General features: G+C 29.4%; 1 protein-coding gene across 9 annotated transcripts in view; it reads right to left on the bottom strand.

The window, feature by feature from the left end:
- Nucleotides 1–19,857, bottom strand: part of Grip (Glutamate receptor interacting protein) — a 347,975-nt gene that overhangs the window by 87,160 nt on the left and 240,958 nt on the right. The window lies entirely within an intron of this gene.

The raw sequence follows: 19,857 nt of genomic DNA, 5'->3' as shown, positions 1-19,857 counted from the left end.
AAAGTGTTAAAATCTTTTCTCGCTCAGATAAAGATAAAATCTTCAAAATATATGTATTTTGGTGTGAAATAAATGAAAATCTATGTTAAATTGATGTGGGTTTGATGTTTTTCAAGATATCTTACGTTAGGTGAAATAAGTTATTTTTTTGAAAAGACACATTTGATCACATAACATTAAAAGTAAAACACGTACAAAAAGAGCTATACTGCTATTCGATTCAGCGTAAAATTCTTTATAACACCTGTAATTTTCATTGCCCTGGCATAATTATAATGGAAATAGCAGCAAAAACAATGAAACTGGCAGAAAATTGCAAATTTTCACGACTATATATATGGAAAAAGTGTTAAAATCTTTTCTCGCTCAGATAAAGATAAAATCTTCAAAATATATGTATTTTGGTGTGAAATAAATGAAAATCTATGTTAAATTGATGTGGGTTTGATGTTTTTCAAGATATCTTACGTTAGGTGAAATAAGTTATTTTTTTGAAAAGACACATTTGATCACATAACATTAAAAGTAAAACACGTACAAAAAGAGCTATACTGCTATTCGATTCAGAGTAAAATTCTTTATAACACCTGTAATTTTCATTGCCCTGGCATAGTTATAATTGAAATAGCAGTAAAAACATTGAAAATGGCAGAAAATTGCAAATTTTCAGGACTATATATATGGAAAAAGTGTTAAAATCTTTTCTCGCTCAGATAAAGATAAAATCTTCAAAATATATGTATTTTGGTGCGAAAGAAATGAAAATCTATGTTAAATTGATGTGGGTTTGATGTTTTTCAAGATATCTTACGTTAGGTGAAATAAGTTATTTTTTTGAAAAGACACATTTGATCACATAACATTAAAAGTAAAACACGTACAAAAAGAGCTATACTGCTATTCGATTCAGCGTAAAATTCTTTATAACACCTGTAATTTTCATTGCCCTGGCATAATTATAATGGAAATAGCAGCAAAAACAATGAAACTGGCAGAAAATTGCAAATTTTCACGACTATATATATGGAAAAAGTGTTAAAATCTTTTCTCGCTCAGATAAAGATAAAATCTTCAAAATATATGTATTTTGGTGTGAAATAAATGAAAATCTATGTTAAATTGATGTGGGTTTGATGTTTTTCAAGATATCTTACGTTAGGTGAAATAAGTTATTTTTTTGAAAAGACACATTTGATCACATAACATTAAAAGTAAAACACGTACAAAAAGAGCTATACTGCTATTCGATTTAGCGTAAAATTCTATACTAATACCTGTAATTTTCATTGCCCTGGCATAGTTATAATGGAAATAGCAGCAAAAACATTGAAAATGGCAGAAAATCGCAAAATTTCACGACTATATATATGGAAAAAGTGTTAAAATCTTTTCTCGCTCAGATAAAGATAAAATCTTCAAAATATATGTATTTTGGTGTGAAAGAAATGAAAATCTATGGTAAATTGATGTGGGTTTGATGTTTTTCAAGATATCTTACGTTAGGTGAAATAAGTTATTTTTTTGAAAAGACACATTTGATCACATAACATTAAAAGTAAAACACGTACAAAAAGAGCTATACTGCTATTCGATTCAGCGTAAAATTCTTTATAACACCTGTAATTTTCATTGCCCTGGCATAATTATAATGGAAATAGCAGCAAAAACAATGAAACTGGCAGAAAATTGCAAATTTTCACGACTATATATATGGAAAAAGTGTTAAAATCTTTTCTCGCTCAGATAAAGATAAAATCTTCAAAATATATGTATTTTGGTGTGAAATAAATGAAAATCTATGTTAAATTGATGTGGGTTTGATGTTTTTCAAGATATCTTACGTTAGGTGAAATAAGTTATTTTTTTGAAAAGACACATTTGATCACATAACATTAAAAGTAAAACACGTACAAAAAGAGCTATACTGCTATTCGATTCAGCGTAAAATTCTTTATAACACCTGTAATTTTCATTGCCCTGGCATAATTATAATGGAAATAGCAGCAAAAACAATGAAACTGGCAGAAAATTGCAAATTTTCACGACTATATATATGGAAAAAGTGTTAAAATCTTTTCTCGCTCAGATAAAGATAAAATCTTCAAAATATATGTATTTTGGTGTGAAATAAATGAAAATCTATGTTAAATTGATGTGGGTTTGATGTTTTTCAAGATATCTTACGTTAGGTGAAATAAGTTATTTTTTTGAAAAGACACATTTGATCACATAACATTAAAAGTAAAACACGTACAAAAAGAGCTATACTGCTATTCGATTCAGAGTAAAATTCTTTATAACACCTGTAATTTTCATTGCCCTGGCATAGTTATAATTGAAATAGCAGTAAAAACATTGAAAATGGCAGAAAATTGCAAATTTTCAGGACTATATATATGGAAAAAGTGTTAAAATCTTTTCTCGCTCAGATAAAGATAAAATCTTCAAAATATATGTATTTTGGTGTGAAATAAATGAAAATCTATGTTAAATTGATGTGGGTTTGATGTTTTTCAAGATATCTTACGTTAGGTGAAATAAGTTATTTTTTTGAAAAGACACATTTGATCACATAACATTAAAAGTAAAACACGTACAAAAAGAGCTATACTGCTATTCGATTCAGAGTAAAATTCTTTATAACACCTGTAATTTTCATTGCCCTGGCATAGTTATAATTGAAATAGCAGTAAAAACATTGAAAATGGCAGAAAATTGCAAATTTTCAGGACTATATATATGGAAAAAGTGTTAAAATCTTTTCTCGCTCAGATAAAGATAAAATCTTCAAAATATATGTATTTTGGTGTGAAAGAAATGAAAATCTATGGTAAATTGATGTGGGTTTGATGTTTTTCAAGATATCTTACGTTAGGTGAAATAAGTTATTTTTTTGAAAAGACACATTTGATCACATAACATTAAAAGTAAAACACGTACAAAAAGAGCTATACTGCTATTCGATTCAGCGTAAAATTCTTTATAACACCTGTAATTTTCATTGCCCTGGCATAATTATAATGGAAATAGCAGCAAAAACAATGAAACTGGCAGAAAATTGCAAATTTTCACGACTATATATATGGAAAAAGTGTTAAAATCTTTTCTCGCTCAGATAAAGATAAAATCTTCAAAATATATGTATTTTGGTGTGAAATAAATGAAAATCTATGTTAAATTGATGTGGGTTTGATGTTTTTCAAGATATCTTACGTTAGGTGAAATAAGTTATTTTTTTGAAAAGACACATTTGATCACATAACATTAAAAGTAAAACACGTACAAAAAGAGCTATACTGCTATTCGATTCAGCGTAAAATTCTTTATAACACCTGTAATTTTCATTGCCCTGGCATAATTATAATGGAAATAGCAGCAAAAACAATGAAACTGGCAGAAAATTGCAAATTTTCACGACTATATATATGGAAAAAGTGTTAAAATCTTTTCTCGCTCAGATAAAGATAAAATCTTCAAAATATATGTATTTTGGTGTGAAATAAATGAAAATCTATGTTAAATTGATGTGGGTTTGATGTTTTTCAAGATATCTTACGTTAGGTGAAATAAGTTATTTTTTTGAAAAGACACATTTGATCACATAACATTAAAAGTAAAACACGTACAAAAAGAGCTATACTGCTATTCGATTCAGAGTAAAATTCTTTATAACACCTGTAATTTTCATTGCCCTGGCATAGTTATAATTGAAATAGCAGTAAAAACATTGAAAATGGCAGAAAATTGCAAATTTTCAGGACTATATATATGGAAAAAGTGTTAAAATCTTTTCTCGCTCAGATAAAGATAAAATCTTCAAAATATATGTATTTTGGTGCGAAAGAAATGAAAATCTATGTTAAATTGATGTGGGTTTGATGTTTTTCAAGATATCTTACGTTAGGTGAAATAAGTTATTTTTTTGAAAAGACACATTTGATCACATAACATTAAAAGTAAAACACGTACAAAAAGAGCTATACTGCTATTCGATTCAGCGTAAAATTCTTTATAACACCTGTAATTTTCATTGCCCTGGCATAATTATAATGGAAATAGCAGCAAAAACAATGAAACTGGCAGAAAATTGCAAATTTTCACGACTATATATATGGAAAAAGTGTTAAAATCTTTTCTCGCTCAGATAAAGATAAAATCTTCAAAATATATGTATTTTGGTGCGAAAGAAATGAAAATCTATGTTAAATTGATGTGGGTTTGATGTTTTTCAAGATATCTTACGTTAGGTGAAATAAGTTATTTTTTTGAAAAGACACATTTGATCACATAACATTAAAAGTAAAACACGTACAAAAAGAGCTATACTGCTATTCGATTCAGCGTAAAATTCTTTATAACACCTGTAATTTTCATTGCCCTGGCATAATTATAATGGAAATAGCAGCAAAAACAATGAAACTGGCAGAAAATTGCAAATTTTCACGACTATATATATGGAAAAAGTGTTAAAATCTTTTCTCGCTCAGATAAAGATAAAATCTTCAAAATATATGTATTTTGGTGCGAAAGAAATGAAAATCTATGTTAAATTGATGTGGGTTTGATGTTTTTCAAGATATCTTACGTTAGGTGAAATAAGTTATTTTTTTGAAAAGACACATTTGATCACATAACATTAAAAGTAAAACACGTACAAAAAGAGCTATACTGCTATTCGATTCAGCGTAAAATTCTTTATAACACCTGTAATTTTCATTGCCCTGGCATAATTATAATGGAAATAGCAGCAAAAACAATGAAACTGGCAGAAAATTGCAAATTTTCACGACTATATATATGGAAAAAGTGTTAAAATCTTTTCTCGCTCAGATAAAGATAAAATCTTCAAAATATATGTATTTTGGTGCGAAAGAAATGAAAATCTATGTTAAATTGATGTGGGTTTGATGTTTTTCAAGATATCTTACGTTAGGTGAAATAAGTTATTTTTTTGAAAAGACACATTTGATCACATAACATTAAAAGTAAAACACGTACAAAAAGAGCTATACTGCTATTCGATTCAGCGTAAAATTCTTTATAACACCTGTAATTTTCATTGCCCTGGCATAATTATAATGGAAATAGCAGCAAAAACAATGAAACTGGCAGAAAATTGCAAATTTTCACGACTATATATATGGAAAAAGTGTTAAAATCTTTTCTCGCTCAGATAAAGATAAAATCTTCAAAATATATGTATTTTGGTGCGAAAGAAATGAAAATCTATGTTAAATTGATGTGGGTTTGATGTTTTTCAAGATATCTTACGTTAGGTGAAATAAGTTATTTTTTTGAAAAGACACATTTGATCACATAACATTAAAAGTAAAACACGTACAAAAAGAGCTATACTGCTATTCGATTCAGCGTAAAATTCTTTATAACACCTGTAATTTTCATTGCCCTGGCATAATTATAATGGAAATAGCAGCAAAAACAATGAAACTGGCAGAAAATTGCAAATTTTCACGACTATATATATGGAAAAAGTGTTAAAATCTTTTCTCGCTCAGATAAAGATAAAATCTTCAAAATATATGTATTTTGGTGCGAAAGAAATGAAAATCTATGTTAAATTGATGTGGGTTTGATGTTTTTCAAGATATCTTACGTTAGGTGAAATAAGTTATTTTTTTGAAAAGACACATTTGATCACATAACATTAAAAGTAAAACACGTACAAAAAGAGCTATACTGCTATTCGATTCAGCGTAAAATTCTTTATAACACCTGTAATTTTCATTGCCCTGGCATAATTATAATGGAAATAGCAGCAAAAACAATGAAACTGGCAGAAAATTGCAAATTTTCACGACTATATATATGGAAAAAGTGTTAAAATCTTTTCTCGCTCAGATAAAGATAAAATCTTCAAAATATATGTATTTTGGTGCGAAAGAAATGAAAATCTATGTTAAATTGATGTGGGTTTGATGTTTTTCAAGATATCTTACGTTAGGTGAAATAAGTTATTTTTTTGAAAAGACACATTTGATCACATAACATTAAAAGTAAAACACGTACAAAAAGAGCTATACTGCTATTCGATTCAGCGTAAAATTCTTTATAACACCTGTAATTTTCATTGCCCTGGCATAATTATAATGGAAATAGCAGCAAAAACAATGAAACTGGCAGAAAATTGCAAATTTTCACGACTATATATATGGAAAAAGTGTTAAAATCTTTTCTCGCTCAGATAAAGATAAAATCTTCAAAATATATGTATTTTGGTGCGAAAGAAATGAAAATCTATGTTAAATTGATGTGGGTTTGATGTTTTTCAAGATATCTTACGTTAGGTGAAATAAGTTATTTTTTTGAAAAGACACATTTGATCACATAACATTAAAAGTAAAACACGTACAAAAAGAGCTATACTGCTATTCGATTCAGCGTAAAATTCTTTATAACACCTGTAATTTTCATTGCCCTGGCATAATTATAATGGAAATAGCAGCAAAAACAATGAAACTGGCAGAAAATTGCAAATTTTCACGACTATATATATGGAAAAAGTGTTAAAATCTTTTCTCGCTCAGATAAAGATAAAATCTTCAAAATATATGTATTTTGGTGCGAAAGAAATGAAAATCTATGTTAAATTGATGTGGGTTTGATGTTTTTCAAGATATCTTACGTTAGGTGAAATAAGTTATTTTTTTGAAAAGACACATTTGATCACATAACATTAAAAGTAAAACACGTACAAAAAGAGCTATACTGCTATTCGATTCAGCGTAAAATTCTTTATAACACCTGTAATTTTCATTGCCCTGGCATAATTATAATGGAAATAGCAGCAAAAACAATGAAACTGGCAGAAAATTGCAAATTTTCACGACTATATATATGGAAAAAGTGTTAAAATCTTTTCTCGCTCAGATAAAGATAAAATCTTCAAAATATATGTATTTTGGTGCGAAAGAAATGAAAATCTATGTTAAATTGATGTGGGTTTGATGTTTTTCAAGATATCTTACGTTAGGTGAAATAAGTTATTTTTTTGAAAAGACACATTTGATCACATAACATTAAAAGTAAAACACGTACAAAAAGAGCTATACTGCTATTCGATTCAGCGTAAAATTCTTTATAACACCTGTAATTTTCATTGCCCTGGCATAATTATAATGGAAATAGCAGCAAAAACAATGAAACTGGCAGAAAATTGCAAATTTTCACGACTATATATATGGAAAAAGTGTTAAAATCTTTTCTCGCTCAGATAAAGATAAAATCTTCAAAATATATGTATTTTGGTGCGAAAGAAATGAAAATCTATGTTAAATTGATGTGGGTTTGATGTTTTTCAAGATATCTTACGTTAGGTGAAATAAGTTATTTTTTTGAAAAGACACATTTGATCACATAACATTAAAAGTAAAACACGTACAAAAAGAGCTATACTGCTATTCGATTCAGCGTAAAATTCTTTATAACACCTGTAATTTTCATTGCCCTGGCATAATTATAATGGAAATAGCAGCAAAAACAATGAAACTGGCAGAAAATTGCAAATTTTCACGACTATATATATGGAAAAAGTGTTAAAATCTTTTCTCGCTCAGATAAAGATAAAATCTTCAAAATATATGTATTTTGGTGCGAAAGAAATGAAAATCTATGTTAAATTGATGTGGGTTTGATGTTTTTCAAGATATCTTACGTTAGGTGAAATAAGTTATTTTTTTGAAAAGACACATTTGATCACATAACATTAAAAGTAAAACACGTACAAAAAGAGCTATACTGCTATTCGATTCAGCGTAAAATTCTTTATAACACCTGTAATTTTCATTGCCCTGGCATAATTATAATGGAAATAGCAGCAAAAACAATGAAACTGGCAGAAAATTGCAAATTTTCACGACTATATATATGGAAAAAGTGTTAAAATCTTTTCTCGCTCAGATAAAGATAAAATCTTCAAAATATATGTATTTTGGTGCGAAAGAAATGAAAATCTATGTTAAATTGATGTGGGTTTGATGTTTTTCAAGATATCTTACGTTAGGTGAAATAAGTTATTTTTTTGAAAAGACACATTTGATCACATAACATTAAAAGTAAAACACGTACAAAAAGAGCTATACTGCTATTCGATTCAGCGTAAAATTCTTTATAACACCTGTAATTTTCATTGCCCTGGCATAATTATAATGGAAATAGCAGCAAAAACAATGAAACTGGCAGAAAATTGCAAATTTTCACGACTATATATATGGAAAAAGTGTTAAAATCTTTTCTCGCTCAGATAAAGATAAAATCTTCAAAATATATGTATTTTGGTGTGAAATAAATGAAAATCTATGTTAAATTGATGTGGGTTTGATGTTTTTCAAGATATCTTACGTTAGGTGAAATAAGTTATTTTTTTGAAAAGACACATTTGATCACATAACATTAAAAGTAAAACACGTACAAAAAGAGCTATACTGCTATTCGATTCAGAGTAAAATTCTTTATAACACCTGTAATTTTCATTGCCCTGGCATAGTTATAATTGAAATAGCAGTAAAAACATTGAAAATGGCAGAAAATTGCAAATTTTCAGGACTATATATATGGAAAAAGTGTTAAAATCTTTTCTCGCTCAGATAAAGATAAAATCTTCAAAATATATGTATTTTGGTGCGAAAGAAATGAAAATCTATGTTAAATTGATGTGGGTTTGATGTTTTTCAAGATATCTTACGTTAGGTGAAATAAGTTATTTTTTTGAAAAGACACATTTGATCACATAACAATAAAAGTAAAACACGTACAAAAAGAGCTATACTGCTATTCGATTCAGCGTAAAATTCTTTATAACACCTGTAATTTTCATTGCCCTGGCATAATTATAATGGAAATAGCAGCAAAAACAATGAAACTGGCAGAAAATTGCAAATTTTCACGACTATATATATGGAAAAAGTGTTAAAATCTTTTCTCGCTCAGATAAAGATAAAATCTTCAAAATATATGTATTTTGGTGTGAAATAAATGAAAATCTATGTTAAATTGATGTGGGTTTGATGTTTTTCAAGATATCTTACGTTAGGTGAAATAAGTTATTTTTTTGAAAAGACACATTTGATCACATAACATTAAAAGTAAAACACGTACAAAAAGAGCTATACTGCTATTCGATTCAGAGTAAAATTCTTTATAACACCTGTAATTTTCATTGCCCTGGCATAGTTATAATTGAAATAGCAGTAAAAACATTGAAAATGGCAGAAAATTGCAAATTTTCAGGACTATATATATGGAAAAAGTGTTAAAATCTTTTCTCGCTCAGATAAAGATAAAATCTTCAAAATATATGTATTTTGGTGCGAAAGAAATGAAAATCTATGTTAAATTGATGTGGGTTTGATGTTTTTCAAGATATCTTACGTTAGGTGAAATAAGTTATTTTTTTGAAAAGACACATTTGATCACATAACAATAAAAGTAAAACACGTACAAAAAGAGCTATACTGCTATTCGATTCAGCGTAAAATTCTTTTTAACACCTGTAATTTTCATTGCCCTGGCATAGTTATAATTGAAATAGCAGTAAAAACATTGAAAATGGCAGAAAATTGCAAATTTTCAGGACTATATATATGGAAAAAGTGTTAAAATCTTTTCTCGCTCAGATAAAGATAAAATCTTCAAAATATATGTATTTTGGTGCGAAAGAAATGAAAATCTATGTTAAATTGATGTGGGTTTGATGTTTTTCAAGATATCTTACGTTAGGTGAAATAAGTTATTTTTTTGAAAAGACACATTTGATCACATAACATTAAAAGTAAAACACGTACAAAAAGAGCTATACTGCTATTCGATTCAGCGTAAAATTCTTTATAACACCTGTAATTTTCATTGCCCTGGCATAATTATAATGGAAATAGCAGCAAAAACAATGAAACTGGCAGAAAATTGCAAATTTTCACGACTATATATATGGAAAAAGTGTTAAAATCTTTTCTCGCTCAGATAAAGATAAAATCTTCAAAATATATGTATTTTGGTGTGAAATAAATGAAAATCTATGTTAAATTGATGTGGGTTTGATGTTTTTCAAGATATCTTACGTTAGGTGAAATAAGTTATTTTTTTGAAAAGACACATTTGATCACATAACATTAAAAGTAAAACACGTACAAAAAGAGCTATACTGCTATTCGATTCAGAGTAAAATTCTTTATAACACCTGTAATTTTCATTGCCCTGGTATACTTATAATGGAAATAGCAGCAAAAACATTGAAAATGGCAAAAAATCGCAAATTTTCACGACTATATATATGGAAAAAGTGTTAAAATCTTTTCTCGCTCAGATAAAGATAAAATCTTCAAAATATATGTATTTTGGTGTGAAATAAATGAAAATCTATGTTAAATTGATGTGGGTTTGATGTTTTTCAAGATATCTTACGTTAGGTGAAATAAGTTATTTTTTTGAAAAGACACATTTGATCACATAACATTAAAAGTAAAACACGTACAAAAAGAGCTATACTGCTATTCGATTCAGCGTAAAATTCTTTATAACACCTGTAATTTTCATTGCCCTGGCATAATTATAATGGAAATAGCAGCAAAAACAATGAAACTGGCAGAAAATTGCAAATTTTCACGACTATATATATGGAAAAAGTGTTAAAATCTTTTCTCGCTCAGATAAAGATAAAATCTTCAAAATATATGTATTTTGGTGTGAAATAAATGAAAATCTATGTTAAATTGATGTGGGTTTGATGTTTTTCAAGATATCTTACGTTAGGTGAAATAAGTTATTTTTTTGAAAAGACACATTTGATCACATAACATTAAAAGTAAAACACGTACAAAAAGAGCTATACTGCTATTCGATTCAGAGTAAAATTCTTTATAACACCTGTAATTTTCATTGCCCTGGTATACTTATAATGGAAATAGCAGCAAAAACATTGAAAATGGCAAAAAATCGCAAATTTTCACGACTATATATATGGAAAAAGTGTTAAAATCTTTTCTCGCTCAGATAAAGATAAAATCTTCAAAATATATGTATTTTGGTGTGAAAGAAATGAAAATCTATGTTAAATTGATGTGGGTTTGATATTTTTCAAGATATCTTACGTTAGATGAAATAAGTTATTTTTTGAAAAGACACATTTGATCACATAACAATAAAAGTAAAACACGTACAAAAAGAGCTATACTGCTATTCGATTCAGCATAAAATTCTTTATAATACCTGTAATTTTCATTGCCCGGGCATAGTTATAATGGAAATAGCAGCAAAAACATTGAAAATGGCAGAAAATCACAAATTTTCACGACTATATATATGGAAGAAGTGTTAAAATCTTTTCTCGCTCAGATAAAGATAAACTCTTCAAAATATATGTATTTTGGTGTGAAGGAAACGAAAATCAGTGTTACATTGATGTGGGTTTGATGTTTTTCAAGATATCTTACGTTAGGTGAAATAATTAATTTTTTTGAAAACACACATTTGATCACATAACATTAAAAGTAAAACACGTACAAAAAGAGCTATACTGCTATTCGATTCAGCGTAAAATTCTTTATAATACCTGTAATTTTCATTGCCCTGGCATAGTTATAATGGAAATAGCAGCAAAAACATTGAAAATGGCAGAAAATCGCAAATTTTCACGACTACATATATGGAAAAAGTGTTAAAATCTTTTCTCGCTCAGATAAAGATAAAATCTTCAAAATATATGTATTTTGGTGTGAAAGAAATGAAAATCTATGTTAAATTGATGTGGGTTTGATGTTTTTCAAGATATCTTACGTTAGGTGAAATAAGTTATTTTTTTGAAAAGACACATTTAATTACATAACATTAAAAGTAAAACACGTACAAAAGGAGCTATACCGCTATTCGATTCAGCGTAAAATTCTTTATAATACCTGTAATTTTTATTGCCATGGCATAGTTATAATGGAAATAGCAGCAAAAACATTGAAAATGGCAGAAAATCGCAATTTTTCACATATAAGGAAAAAGTGTTATAATTTTTTTGGCTCTTGGATATTGATGAAACTTTCAAAATATATATTTTGGTCTGAAAGAAACGAAAATCAATATAAAACTGCTCTGGAATTAATATTTTTAAAGATATCTTACATAAACTGAAATACACCTATTTTTTGAAAATACACTTTTTATCAGATAACTTGAAAGCAAACACCGTGTAAAATTTGCTATACTATCCGTTAAATTATTTACAATTATTATAATTATCATTATAGTGTGATAATTTTAACGGAAAAGACACATTTGATCACATAACATTAAAAGTAAAACACGTACAAAAAGAGCTATACTGCTATTCGATTCAGAGTAAAATTCTTTATAACACCTGTAATTTTCATTGCCCTGGTATACTTATAATGGAAATAGCAGCAAAAACATTGAAAATGGCAAAAAATCGCAAATTTTCACGACTATATATATGGAAAAAGTGTTAAAATCTTTTCTCGCTCAGATAAAGATAAAATCTTCAAAATATATGTATTTTGGTGTGAAATAAATGAAAATCTATGTTAAATTGATGTGGGTTTGATGTTTTTCAAGATATCTTACGTTAGGTGAAATAAGTTATTTTTTTGAAAAGACACATTTGATCACATAACATTAAAAGTAAAACACGTACAAAAAGAGCTATACTGCTATTCGATTCAGCGTAAAATTCTTTATAACACCTGTAATTTTCATTGCCCTGGCATAATTATAATGGAAATAGCAGCAAAAACAATGAAACTGGCAGAAAATTGCAAATTTTCACGACTATATATATGGAAAAAGTGTTAAAATCTTTTCTCGCTCAGATAAAGATAAAATCTTCAAAATATATGTATTTTGGTGTGAAATAAATGAAAATCTATGTTAAATTGATGTGGGTTTGATGTTTTTCAAGATATCTTACGTTAGGTGAAATAAGTTATTTTTTTGAAAAGACACATTTGATCACATAACATTAAAAGTAAAACACGTACAAAAAGAGCTATACTGCTATTCGATTCAGAGTAAAATTCTTTATAACACCTGTAATTTTCATTGCCCTGGTATACTTATAATGGAAATAGCAGCAAAAACATTGAAAATGGCAAAAAATCGCAAATTTTCACGACTATATATATGGAAAAAGTGTTAAAATCTTTTCTCGCTCAGATAAAGATAAAATCTTCAAAATATATGTATTTTGGTGTGAAAGAAATGAAAATCTATGTTAAATTGATGTGGGTTTGATATTTTTCAAGATATCTTACGTTAGATGAAATAAGTTATTTTTTGAAAAGACACATTTGATCACATAACAATAAAAGTAAAACACGTACAAAAAGAGCTATACTGCTATTCGATTCAGCATAAAATTCTTTATAATACCTGTAATTTTCATTGCCCGGGCATAGTTATAATGGAAATAGCAGCAAAAACATTGAAAATGGCAGAAAATCACAAATTTTCACGACTATATATATGGAAAAAGTGTTAAAATCTTTTCTCGCTCAGATAAAGATAAACTCTTCAAAATATATGTATTTTGGTGTGAAGGAAACGAAAATCAGTGTTAAATTGATGTGGGTTTGATGTTTTTCAAGATATCTTACGTTAGGTGAAATAATTAATTTTTTTGAAAACACACATTTGATCACATAACATTAAAAGTAAAACACGTACAAAAAGAGCTATACTGCTATTCGATTCAGCGTAAAATTCTTTATAATACCTGTAATTTTCATTGCCCTGGCATAGTTATAATGGAAATAGCAGCAAAAACATTGAAAATGGCAGAAAATCGCAAATTTTCACGACTACATATATGGAAAAAGTGTTAAAATCTTTTCTCGCTCAGATAAAGATAAAATCTTCAAAATATATGTATTTTGGTGTGAAAGAAATGAAAATCTATGTTAAATTGATGTGGGTTTGATGTTTTTCAAGATATCTTACGTTAGGTGAAATAAGTTATTTTTTTGAAAAGACACATTTAATTACATAACATTAAAAGTAAAACACGTACAAAAGGAGCTATACCGCTATTCGATTCAGCGTAAAATTCTTTATAATACCTGTAATTTTTATTGCCATGGCATAGTTATAATGGAAATAGCAGCAAAAACATTGAAAATGGCAGAAAATCGCAATTTTTCACATATAAGGAAAAAGTGTTATAATTTTTTTGGCTCTTGGATATTGATGAAACTTTCAAAATATATATTTTGGTCTGAAAGAAACGAAAATCAATATAAAACTGCTCTGGAATTAATATTTTTAAAGATATCTTACATAAACTGAAATACACCTATTTTTTGAAAATACACTTTTTATCAGATAACTTGAAAGCAAACACCGTGTAAAATTTGCTATACTATCCGTTAAATTATTTACAATTATTATAATTGTCATTATAGTGTGATAATTTTAACGGAAAAGGCAGTAAAAAAATTGGCAAACAGTGTTATAACTCTCAAAATATATGAGTTTTGTGGCGAAACAACCGAAAACCTTGTTAAATTGCTTTAAAAACAATAATAAAATTACTTTCAAGACGTGCGACAAACCATAATCCATTAATTTCTGATAAAAACCGGCACTGATTCTCCTATCTCCATTATGTCGGTAAGTATCCGATTCGTTCGAAACTTGGGATATTTCTTGAGTGCAATAATGACCTCCATATCGCTTAAACTATCCCTATTAGCCTCGATCCGCATAATTTACAGCGCTACGATTGTCATTTCATTGTGGAATGTATAATTTCATTTTGCGCCGATGTCGCTGCACTGTAGCAACCGCAGAGGGAGGATCTCGGGTAGTTGGAGGGGTGCCGGGGGACTGGGCGGACGGTCCTTGAACGTTAACAGCCCCTGGGAGACCCGTCGCAGTGACGAGAGTCCCCGTCTCCGTTTAAAACTGATGACCTCTAATTCTACTAATTATCGTGCCGTTCTCCCGTTCCCTTTTTACCATCTTCTTCGTCGGCGGGCCCAGATATCTAATTAGTTATGGTCCGGCTTCCGGTATTCCCTTTATGGCGATCCGGTTTTATGAAATAATTATAAACAAAATTGCGTTTTTTCCTTGTCCCTTTTGTGACTGTCACTGAGAAAGAAATCATAAAAGTTCTTGTAACTTTTTTTACATTCATACTATTGTTTAAATAAATTTTAATTTAAGTTTATTAATAAAAGTTTAGATAAATTGATGAAATTACCGGCAGTTGGGTAAAAATTAATGTAAAATATGATGGAAGAATAGCTGTGCAGTAATTTAAGAGATATGGAGGAGTAACTCATTGTATTTTTACATATGTTCCAAAAACAATTCGTCTAACGGGAAAAGAGCCATTTTTCTTTCGAACTATTAACTTCAAGGTTTACAAAATATGAATGCCTCATCCCATTTTATGAATTAATAATTTTTATACCATTTTTCCATATAATACTCTGAAAATATAGAAATTTTTTAAAAATTTTGTCAGGCCATCTCATATAAATTGTGTTTAAAAAATTATATATTGTTGAAAATGTTGAAAATGTATATACGTATACTATAACTATTAAAATATGTGGACAAAAAGCTTGTTTAATTATAATTTATTTAAACTTACTCGTTACTCGAAGACCAAAAACAATTATTCCGAAAAGGAAAGTGATATTTTTTTGTAAGATTTAACACAAGGTTTACAAAATATGGATCTATCATTTTATTTATAGAGGTAATTTAAAAAATTTCCAATATATTATATTATGAGATATATATATATATATATATATTCCAATATATTATGAGATATCACTAAAACTAAAAATAAACATATAATATGAACAAATAATATGTTAACATTGGATTTACGTATACTGTAACTTTCAAAGAGATATGAATGAAGCGATTGATTATATTTTATCAAGAGATACAGCTGGCAGAGTTATCATATATATATATATATATATATATATGTAAGACTGTATTGTTGATATATACTCAGTTGAAATATAAATAAAAGAATCGTATATATAAAGTTATTTTTATAATGTCGTCTAATAAAACGAAACGGAACATTAAGCGTAGTGTTATTTAAATATTTTCGGTTGAATTATGTGACATATTTCGGCCTTTCGGATGATTTTAATACGTGTTTTTGCCATTCTTACTTTGGGGCTGGTAAATGGGACGGAAAAACGGGGACAAACGGGCAAGAGCAAACAAGTTATCTGTATGATTTTAAGTAGGGTCTGGTTTTATTACTTATCTTTTTAATGCTCCGGATTTCGTTTAGTTATATTGTTGTTGTTTTGTTGAATACATCAAGCTCAATTAATAGGATTAGTGTTTATCTTATTATATTTATTGGAGTTAAAATATAGGAAAATGTATTGGTTCATTGGAAGAAAATCACAATGATCAATACATAATAAATTGGTAATATACAAGCAAATATTGAAGCCTATATTGACATACGCAGTTTAATTATGGGGATGTTCGGCGAAAATTTATATAAATACAATACGAGTTTTCCAAAAAAAAGTTCTGAGAAGTATTGCAAATGTACCGAGATACTAGAGGACTGATCATTTACACTAAGAGCTTCAGATATTGACTGACACTCATGCAATCAGAAGAATTGTAAGGAAACACTAGGCAAGAGTCCATTCTAAAGCCAATTTCGCAGTAATACAACTGTTGGATCACAGTGGCCACAGAATCCTCAATTAATTCATGAAACATCATTGCATCTACTAAAAATAACTGGTCCTAAGTGGTCCCTACTTTTTTTTTGAAAATGACAAATATGTTGCAGTTTCTGTTACTGCTAAACGGTACCAAGATATAATTCGAAATTTTCTTGTACCTGAAATGGAAGAGCAAAGCTAGAACACATGTGGTTTCAGCAAGATAGGGCCACAGCACACACAGCTCGTTCAACGATCCAATTATTGAATGACTTTGTTACACGAAGAATAATTTCAGGAAATGGCGATTTAGCATGGCCAGCCAGATGTCCTGATTTAAAAGTACCAGACTTTTTGTTATAGGGTTTTTTAAAATTAAAAGTTTAAGTGAATAAGCTCCAAAGGATTCAACATCTTAAAGACAATATTCATCTCGAAGTTGAAGTAATTCAGCCTTAGATGTTGCAGGATGTCATGAAAAAAGCCTTAAAAGAGCAGAAAGATTCATAGCGGTCACGATTGAGCCGATATCATTTTTCAAACACAACGAAAACAATGTACCTCAAATAAACTCTTTACGAAAACCAAACTTACTTATCTTTTCTTTGAGCAAAGTTATAGGAAATCAAAATAGTTGAGCATTTAACAATGTAATAAGTACATTTAAGAAATTGTTATCTCAAGAATACTTTATTTTAATATCAAGGTTTAATTTTGTAAAGGTTCGTTTCCAATTACATTTGAACATATTATTGAGCAGTTGGCATGTGAGGCATTTTGTGGCATATTTGATTGACTTCGACGATTTTGAAAAATTATTGTGTACTAAATTTGTGATTAAATAATAACAAAGATGAAGTACATTTACAAAGTATGATTCAGCATAAACAGTCACTACATATTTGAATTCTATTCTTGATAAATGTTTACGCGACCGCGATTAGAATATGATTCAAAATTAATGTTAAGATATTATTTAAAGTTTATTTGTATATGCGTCATCAATATGTTTAATGTATCACCTGCCGCAATTTGTAAATTTGTATTCATTTCAGAATCAGACATATATTTTCCTTCTCATTTTATTCTAGTTAAAAAGAGACACAATGCTGTCTGATTAGTAAGAACACGTAACCGAATGAGCCTGTCAAAGTCGTCCAGTTGTCAGACTTATGCAAAATTGTTGAAAACAATAGTGATAAGAGGTTATAACTCTATAGATGTGCTATAATGTTAAAATAAATTATATTTGAAAACATTTCAAAGCCAAACTGAACTAAAACTCACAGTTGATGTGGAGACATTGCGACATTTTGACGTCGCAAATTTCGATGACGCATATACAAATAAACTTTGAATATACTATATATGTCATTGGTTTTCACTTTATGTTCACGTTATCGAATCGATGAACCTATCAAAAAAAAACCTATTTGTATGAAATATAAATCGCGGTACGATATTAGTAGGCTCAGTTCCGAGAACATATCTTGAACAAATTGTCGTTTTTACTATTTTCCTCGCAACTATTTCATATTTTCGCACTATATAAACCTTCCCCGGACATCCAAAAATATTCCAATATCAAAATTAGCCAAATCGGTCCAGCCGTTCCCTAGTTTTAGCGAGACTAACGAACGGCCATTCATTTTTATACGTATAGGAGATTAAATATGGAACGATAACAGATCCCCTAATACCTATAGCCGGTTCCGGGTGTCGCTAATTCTCTAATTTCATTAAAGATTAACCGACGCAAAGTTTCGCACAAAACAAACGTCGCGTTTCACGGCATTCCCCGGTCGTCGGGAGCTGCGCGGCTTTATCGGCCCCGGAATTCGTAACGAAAATTTATTCAAATCTGTTTCAATCCGACTGAGTAAATCGGAAAGAACAACTAACCCAATAAAAGAACTCGACAACGGCGTAACTTCGCCGGGGCCCGTCATTATTAGCCCCAGTCCAACAAACAAAACAATCGTCGGCCAACTCTGAGAAAGGTAATAAAGATAACGGAATAAAAAGGAATCTCATTTATCGAGGCCTACTTAGAGGTCTTCATGTCCTTTTGTTTTTCGCGTGTTCTGTTTTCGTGTCCCCGCTCGGGCTCCCCTTCACCCCTTTAGCACCCCCCCCCCCCCTTACCAGCGCTCACCGTACCTTCGTGTGCCCGAATCGATCCGTATTTTCGTTTTTTTTTGGGATTCCGTGGAGATCAACGTTGACGTTGTTGTTTTTTTCTGGTTGGGAGTAATATTAGCATGATTTGATGTAGTGTGGTGAGTGACGCAGTGATTAAAATATAAAGTTTGAGTATAATTTGATGCCTAATAAGATGTGTCGAATACTTTACAATGACAAGACAAGATGCCTATTCATATATAAGGTAGGGCAAAAGTCCCGCCACCATTTTGATTGCGCTCCATCCTGATTATGTGACGTCTAGCTCAGCTTCGCTGTAACCATTGAGTTGTTTAGACGTCCAAATTTTATTACGGATACACGTCACAAGAACGAGCAGAAATAGTGACAATATTTATTGAAAACAATCGCTCCATTATTGCCATTCAGCGGAAATTGCGTCAATAGTAGCGGGACTTTTTCCCCACGTTGTATTACTACATATTTTCAATTAGAAGGTTTCAGAATATGAAATGGCCAATTTATGTGCGTTACATAACCTGTGAAAACAAGAGAGTCATTGGGGCTCACCAGACAGATGGTTAATATAAAACTAAACTTTTCTTTTCAACACCCATCAATTACTTCCAATACCACAAATAGAAAGATCAAATAATCAATGACTGTGTAAAAATCCTGTTCTACTCTACAGCTTTTCGCTTATTTACCTACAGCAGCTTGGTCTTCTACAACACAACCTCTGTAAGGTGATATACTCATCGAAAGTTCCATGTTCCAAAATTCTTGTCAAGTCTTGGATAGAATGAGATATTTAATGTGATATTTTTTATGTATATTCTATTATCTCATTTATTTCAAACAATTATAAAAACTTCTTTTGAAAAAGGTAAAACCAATAATTTAGAAAAAGCACCTTATTCCAGTTTGGTCTTATAGTTGGTATCGCCGAAAAACGGTCACATTTTAAGAAAAAGAATGTGTTGCTTCAGCAAGACAATGCACCATGTCACAACTCAGTGAAAACGATGGCAAAAATCCA

Source organism: Rhynchophorus ferrugineus, unplaced genomic scaffold (genome assembly GCF_030347505.1).
Source record: "Rhynchophorus ferrugineus isolate W39M unplaced genomic scaffold, kcgeb_rfMv2 rfM7, whole genome shotgun sequence".
NCBI lineage: Eukaryota > Metazoa > Arthropoda > Insecta > Coleoptera > Curculionidae > Rhynchophorus > Rhynchophorus ferrugineus.
Note: the sequence above shows the minus strand (reverse complement) of the source record. Positions and strands in the feature narration are given on the sequence as shown.